Genomic DNA, 8,176 nt, shown 5'->3' with positions numbered 1-8,176 from the left:
GCTCGCCGTCGACGCAGCTCCGGTGACCATTTGGTCACCCCGGCGAGTCCAACGCGTTCACAGAACCCAGTAGAGCATCCCTAGCGCCTCACCTTGCTCGACTTCGAGCTCCAGCACCACTCCCGTGCACAACCGAACCCCGGCGGCCGCAGCCGAGCTCGCCGCCGTCGACTCCGGCCACCCCGACCCCAACGGACTCCGCCAAGAGCCGCGGGTCGTCCTCAGCTTCACTCCGGTGGTCGCCACGTTCCATTTGGTGGCCGAAACGTCCAAAACCACTATCGCCGCCGCACTGTTGGTCGCCGCCGGCCAGAACTCCGGCGAGCTGACGTGGCCTAGTTGATCAACCACTAACCCACCACCTACAGACGCTGACAAGTGGGCCCCAGGGGTTAGTCAAAGCTAACCAGCCCGGGGTCAACGCGGGATTAGCCCCTGTGACACTGACGTGTGGACCCCACACGTCATGTTTGACCCGAGCCAGCTCTGTTGACCTGCTGATGTCACTGTGACGTCAGGCTGACGCAGTAATTGAATTTCTGGATTTAAATTAAATCAGGAAATTCCAGAATATTATTTAAACTTCAAAAATTCATAACTTTTATTCTGTAACTCCAAACTGGACAAATAATATATGAAAAATGATCAGAAAAATCCAATCTATCCATCTGTACCATTTTCATGCATGATCAAACAAGTTAAGCTGATGTTTTAATCAGAACAAGAAAAGGCACTTTAAAAGGCCATATTTGAATTTGGAATTTGAATCTTTGATTCAAATTTGCTCAAACACTTCTGGTTTTAGTTGCACTAGCCCAACACACCCATATTGCCATGTTTCATGCATGCATCATATTGTTGCACATTGTTTGGTGATGCCTGTGTATCGTTATCCTTTGCGACAGGATCTGTCCCCGAGGAGTACCGTGATTACCCTAACGAGGAATCGTATCCGTGCAACGAACCATCAGGCAAGCAACCAACCATTTGATCATATCGATACAATCCCATGTTCTCGCTCCTGCTCTCTTTTACTGCATTAAGACAACGCGATTCAAACTGCTGTGTGCTACGGTAGTTGAACCCATTTCCTCTGCATGACCTGTCATTGCCACAGTAACTAGATGAAACCCACTAGCATGTGTAGGAGTTGATTGAGCCATATGTATGTGTTGTTCCTACCTTGCTATGCCTGCTATGCTTAGAGTTGTGTCAGGTCTGGTTCATCTGGGTGATGGGCTAGAGTGAAATGATTATGTCGGTAATGAGAGTGGTGTAGTGAACACGATTTGGTAAAGGTATCGATGAGAGGCCATGTAGGAGTACATGGTGGGTTGTTTCATTGAAGCCGACCTTAAGCACTGAGATCTGTATGTGTGATTTAAGAATCAGCTACTACCATGCATTGGGCCCGAAACCAATGGACCCTCTCGACTTCTTATTCACCCTAGTTCTCCGTCCAGGAGTTGCAAGTAGTTTCTGGTGTTTGTAGCCTACTGGAGGCCGTGGACAGCGCTGACCGTAGGGGTGGGCTGTGATGCGGTAGGTACGTGGCACGGTGTACCGAATACCCGTTAGGTATCTCGGGGACCCTGTTCACATCGTTCGGGGCCGTATGGGAAACCTCGGCCGGACTCCCTGCGGATGGAACCTGAATAAGCGATAAACCTGGACTGGAGGCTTAGGTGATTAGGTAGGTCGTGGCCGACACCCACGTTGGGCTTCCGCTTGAAGGTTGCCGAGTACATGTCGTGTAAACGACGATAAGTGGTGAGAGCGTGTATGAAGAAGTACACCCCTGCAGGGTTATCATGATCTATTCGAATAGCCGCGTCCGCGGTAAAGGACTACTTGGTTGCCTATACAGTTCATAGACAAGTAAATGGAAACTACTAAAAGCCTCAAGATAAGTGTGAGTGCCGAGGATGGCTCTTCCGTAGGAAGACGGAGGTGGATCCTCGGTAGTGTATTGAAGTGGTGAATAGTGGACTCGAGTGCGCAAAACTGTTTCAAATGGAGTATCGTAGGATAGTCTAGCCAGGAGTCAAAGCTGGCTTGCTGCAATAACTCCACCAACCCTTCTTGATACTATGCATGTATGTAGGATCTGATGTAAGTCTTGCTGAGTACCTTTGTACTCATGTTGCTATAATCTACATTTTTACAGAAGACGCTGCAACCCCTTCTGATGGGTTCTATGTAGACGTTGACATCAACGAGTAGGCTAAAGACCCAGGTGGTGACCCTGAGCTTGTGATGGACCACGTAGTATAGTTAGGCTTCCAAGCCTCTTTTATTTTACTAGTTGTCTGTACTCAGACAAGTTACTTCCGCTGTTGGCTTGTATGACTGTATGACTTGTATGTTGGGTCGTGAGACCCGTACCTGTGTGTATGATATGTATGGCTCCCTGAGCCTTAAATAAAGTACTTGTGTCATAGAGTCATGTTGTGATGCTTCGTTGTATTTGCACATATCGAGCATATTGTGTGTATGTTTGAAATGCTTGGTATGTGTGGGATCTGACTATCTAGTTGTTCATCTTTAGTAGCCTCTCTTACCGGGAAATGTCTCCTAGTGTTACCGCTGAGCCATGGTAGCTTGCTACTGCTCTGGAACACTTAGGCTGGCCGGCATGTGTCCTTCTTCGTTCCTGTGTCTGTCCCTTCGGGGAAATGTCACGCTTTGAGTACCGGAGTCCTGTTAGCCCGCTACAGCCCGGTTTACCGGAGTCCTGCTAGCCCAGTGCTACAGCCCGGACCCACTTGCTGATGACCGACACGTTCGAAGCTGGGTCATGGATGCCTGTCCCTGTAAGTCTGTGCCACTTTGGGTTTACGACTAGTCATGTCAGCCCGGGCTCTTTATCATATGGATGCTAGCGACACTATCATATACGTGAGCCAAAAGGCGCAAACGGTCCCGGGAAAAAGGTAAGACGACACCCGTGGGGATACCGTGCGTGAGGCCGCAAAGTGATATGAGGTGTTACCAGCTAGATCGATGTGACATCGAGTCGGGGTCTTGACAGGCAAGGCCTTCCGTACAGGATTTTATTGGCCGACAGCCCGGGCAGATGCTCAGGACTTAGTCCAACGATGCGTCGGTTGCCAGCTCTTTGCTAATCAGAGCCACGTGCCACCCACTGCCCTCAAAACTATAGTTCGCGGTCTGGGGGCTTGACATGGTTGGACCCCTTAAAGGGGGAACCCACAAACACAAATACTTATTGGTCATGGTGGAAAATTCACCAAATGGATTGAGGCCAAGCCGGTTAAAACGGCAGAATCCGGACCGGTGATAGACTTCCTATCCGGGGTAGTACACCGTTTTGGCGTCCCCCACAGCATCATCACTGATAACGGCACGAACTTCACTGCCGACGAGGTTAAACTCTGGTGCAAAAACATGGGCATCAAGCTCGATTACGCTTCAGTCTATCACCCCCAAACTAACGGTCAAGTCGAGCGAGCAAATGGTCTAATCATGAGCGGCATCAAACCCAGACTAGTGCGGTCCCTCAAGGAATCTAACATGCACTGGGTAGAGGAGCTCAACTCCGTACTCTGGGGGCTGTGGACCACGCCAAACCGAACTACTGGATTCACACCATTTTTCATGGTGTACGGCGCAGAGGCAGTTCTGCCTTGCGATATAATTCATGACTCACCTCGTGTGCGCATGTACGAAGAAAGAGAAGCCGAGTTGGATCGGCAGGACAGTTTGGACGCCTTAGAGGAGGAGCGGGACGTGGCAAAGGCTCGTTCCGCATTCTATCAGCAGCAGGCTCGAAGATATCAAAGCAGAGAAGTACGGGCCAAAACTTACAATGTCGGCGAACTCGTTCTACGCCTGCTGGACAAGAAAAAGGAAAAACTTAAGCCCAAGTGGGAAGGTCCCTTCATCATCGACCAAGTCCTGACCGGCGGAGCATACCGTCTACGTAAAGCATCTGACAACCGACTCGAGCCGAACCCATGGAACGCAGCCCATCTCTGAAGATTCTACGCCTAAACACCGGACTCAGAGTTCGTCTCACTCCCCCGTCCACCTTTTTATATTTTTTACTGTCTCTTGTCCCCCTCCTTCTTCCCACTTTTTGTTCAATACCTTTTATAGGCTGATTTGCACTTTGTTCGCACACACTTGATGTGCTCCTAGCACTCATTATACCTGGGGGCTTCTTTACCAGAAGCCTCTTAATATGGGCTTCACGCCCAATACATGTGTCATACTTCCGCATGTACCTTTTATTCACCATTATATGCATCGATATGACTTAAGTTTTGGCCAAGCTGGGTTGCCTGGCTCCTGTGCTTACCCCTACGTTCCCGATTGTTCGGCTAGGACGTAAAGGGAGCACCTCTGCGATTGTTACTGCCGGGTCAGCCGGATGTGTACCTCAGACTGGGTGAAGCCGAAAGCTAGCATTCGTAAGAGAATATTCGGTCGGTGACTTGAAAGATGATTTATTACTTACTTATTTATGAACCCCCAGATGCTTTTTCTGCTATTTTCGCAGTTCGGGATTGCACCTTAGGGCATGCCTCCCAGGGAAAGGAACCCTTAACCGAACTATTCTCCCTGGAAGATGTTTCTTACTAACCATGTAATATAACATAACTAGTTGGGCACTTGTCTGATAAAGCAATTATGACCCCGACGCCTTGTCTCCATGCATGCCCCGGTTCTTTTATAACCGTAGGGGTATTCGAACACACTCCGGACTGTTGGGTCCCGAGGTTGAAGCGAAATGGTCCGCAAAGACAAACGATCTACAATCCGGCTAGAAGGCATCTTACATGTCATTTCAAATTACATCGTCAAACCGACTGATTGTACTCCTCCTCAATCCCATCTAACAGGCTATCTAATTTACAGTCCTGTTGGGAATATTTCGCGGCCAGTTCTACTTGGCAACACATCAAGCTCACAGGGATCTCCTTCCCATCAGGCCCCACAGGTCCGACCTCGGCCATGTGGTTTGGGTCAGCCTTCGGGTAGCGCGTCTTCACCATGGCCCAGGCCTCCCTGGCGCCCTGACGGCAGGCCGATATCTTCCACAAACGGAGGTGTCGCCGTGCTCCCTGGAGCTTCTCAGCAAGCTCACCAAGGCCCTCGGGTAGGGAGACGGATGGCCATAAAGCCTGAACGACGCCACTCATCGCCTGCCGAACACGCTCGAACAATTGCACCAGCTCGGGAAGTTGGTCACCTGTTGACCCAGGCATTTCCTCCGCAGGGCGACCTGTGAGCACACCTAAAGACATATTTCTGTCAAACGATTCCTCGCCGAATTCTTCTTTTCAAAGGAATTTGCTCAAGCACTTACTATAAATGCCGCGACGAAGTCGCTGATTCTCCTTCAAGGAGCCAGACAGCTAGGCCCGAACACCTTTCATCTCTTCTCCTAGCTGGGTGTGGGCATCTTGGAGCTTGTTTCTCTCCTACTGCACCTTCATAAGCACCCTCTCGCCAGCCTTTAGCTGACGCAGTAGTTGTTGCTTGTCCGGATCTAGTCCGGCGCCCTCTGCAATGTTATTGTCATATTCACGCCGCACTTTGTTAATTAATTATCTTTTCAAAGTACGTCTTACCAGCGGGGGTCTCTGTGGCTCCCCCTGTGGCGGCTAGTGCGGCCTCAAGTTGGGCCTTGCACTCTTGGAGCTCCTGGGACAGATGGGTATTCTTCTCCGTAAGATCCTGCATAAAAATTGATCCTTAAATCAGTTATTTTAACCATTTTAAGTCTCGGGGGCTACTGGCATATATAACTATTAAAATTACTTACACGTATGTCTTTCACATACTGCTCCGTGGCTCTGGTTAACCCATCTTGAGCGGCACGGAGGTGCGCGTTTCCTGCATCAAAGGCATTTAACGCCTCCGGGGAGAAACACGCGTCACGAAGAACTGTCCGGCGACGCCTGTGATTCATGGCGCTCTCCACCTCAGACCGGGTGGCGGACAGTCTGTCGGCATCCTCCGTCGGAGGAGCATCCGACTCATGCCTTGTATTCGCCTCCCCTTCCGGGCCATGCGTTGGAGCATGGCTGGCGGAGGCTTGATTGGCAACCTCTCCGGACACTGTCCGGCGAGTGCTCTTTCTGGAAAAGTTATGAGCATTAATATACCTCTGGGGAATCCTTCCCTTAAAAAATAGCGGTGCTCTGTACCGTTGCGGCGACGTTTCAGTTCGCGTCGCACTCCTCTTCCGCCTGCTGGGCCGGACTGACCCTTGTTGGCCGGTCGCCGCGGGCTCGACTTCCTGCCGTAAAGGCGCTTCCTGTCGAACACCATCGGTGCACGGTGGTCAGAACTAAGGATTAAAGAAGTAACGGCGCCAGGACTTCGGTCGTACTCACCGGGGAAGTCGGACACAAACCGGGGTAGTCAGCCATAATGGCGACTAAAGCATTATCTATGCTGAGCTGGTGGTACACCCCGTCGATCAGTTCCACCGCTAAGTCCGGATCCTCTTCGGAGGCCGGATCAAGGGACCTTTCTGGGTCTTCGGGTTGTGGGGCTGGGCTTTTTATGCCCTCCACATCCCGACGCAGTTCCTGTGTCAAAATCATACAATAAGATAATTGCCTTTAAAGGCATGGTTCAGATATGCATGCGACCGCTTACCCAGCTCCGAGGGTTGTTCATGGAAAATCTGTTCAGAGGATTCATGCGGAGGAAGTCCTCCTTCTCCCCCTTGTACAAGCCGGACAGGATCTTCACCAGAGCATCGGCCGAGCCAGGTCCCTTGCGGCCTTGACGGGTGGCGTCGTCGTCTCCGTTGAAGTCCCACATGGGGTGGCCCCTATATTGGAGCGGCTACACCCCATGCATAATGCATGTGGCCATGACTCCGATCATGGTTAATCCGGAATGGGCTAGTAGTCGTATCTGGCCCATCAAGTAATGGACGCTACTATCATCTTCTCGTCGAGGGCTCCGTGGGCGCCAACTTAGGCGTTTCTTCAGGGGAGCGTTGCTGAACTCCGGAAGGCCGATCCGGACTAGATTCAGCAGCGGAGCGTCCTCCATATAAAACCACTCCGAAGGCCAATCTTCGGACGCCTTCTTCGGGGTCCCGGACAGGTATCCGGTCCCGGCGATGTGCCATATTTCGGCTCCGGCCACTTGATATATCGACCCCTCGTGAGAGCGGGGTACGAGGCAGAACAGCCTCTTCCACAGCGCAAAATGGGGCTCAATGCCCAAGAACAGCTCACACAGAGCTACGAAGCCCGCGATGTGCAAAATGGAGGCAGGTGTAAGGTGATGAAGCTGGAGTCCGTAGAACTCCAGGAGCCCCCGGAGAAACGGATGAATAGGAAATCCGAGTCCCCTTATTAAGTAGGAGACGAAACACACCCGCTCTCCTTTGGAGGGATTGGGGGCGCTCTCCGCCTGCTTCCCACCTTTGTAGGTGGCCAGTCCGGCTCAAACCGGAACCATGAAGGCCGGGGGAAGATATCCCTCTGCTTGGAGCGTCACTAACTCGCTGTGCGGGACTGAGCATCTCCTCCAATCTCCTGGCTTAGGGCTGGGAGCGCGAGAAGAGGAGCCGCGTCGACTGTCCATGTTGGAATGGGTTTGGTGTCAGATGCGCCTCGATGAGTGCTTGCGGAAGGAGGATGACGTGATTTGGATCTGGATCCTCGCCTCTCTTATAGGCAGCTTATTTGCGCAGCTAGGGGGTAAAACATAAAAATACCCTGGCTTTTTGCATTCGTGCGACGCGTGGAAGAAGACCATTATTGGACGCGTAAGCCAAGGAGCGCAGCATTTATGAAGCAACCGGACACTATCCGGCAAACACATGGAGCATGAAGAAGAACCCGCCTTGCAAACGCCGAAGACAACATACGCGCCGGATTCGTCATTATTGAAGCCTGGTTCGGGGGCTACTGAGGGAGTCCCGGACTAGGGGGTGTTCGGATAGCCGAACTATCATCATCGGCCAGACTCCAAGACTATGAAGATACAAGATTGAAGACTTCGTCCCGTGTCCGGATGGGACTTTCCTTGGCGTGGAAGGCAAGCTTGGCGATACGGATATGTAGATCTCCTACCTTTGTAACCGACTGTGTGTAACCCTAGCCCTTTCCGGTGTCTATATAAACCGGATGGCTTTAGTCCATAGGACGAACAACAATCATACCATAGGCTAGCTTCTAGG

The sequence above is a fragment of the Triticum dicoccoides genome, chromosome 1B, assembly GCF_002162155.2.
Source record: "Triticum dicoccoides isolate Atlit2015 ecotype Zavitan chromosome 1B, WEW_v2.0, whole genome shotgun sequence".
Taxonomy (NCBI): domain Eukaryota; kingdom Viridiplantae; phylum Streptophyta; class Magnoliopsida; order Poales; family Poaceae; genus Triticum; species Triticum dicoccoides.
The sequence above is the reverse complement of the archived record's forward strand: the minus strand, read 5'-3'. Positions refer to the sequence as shown.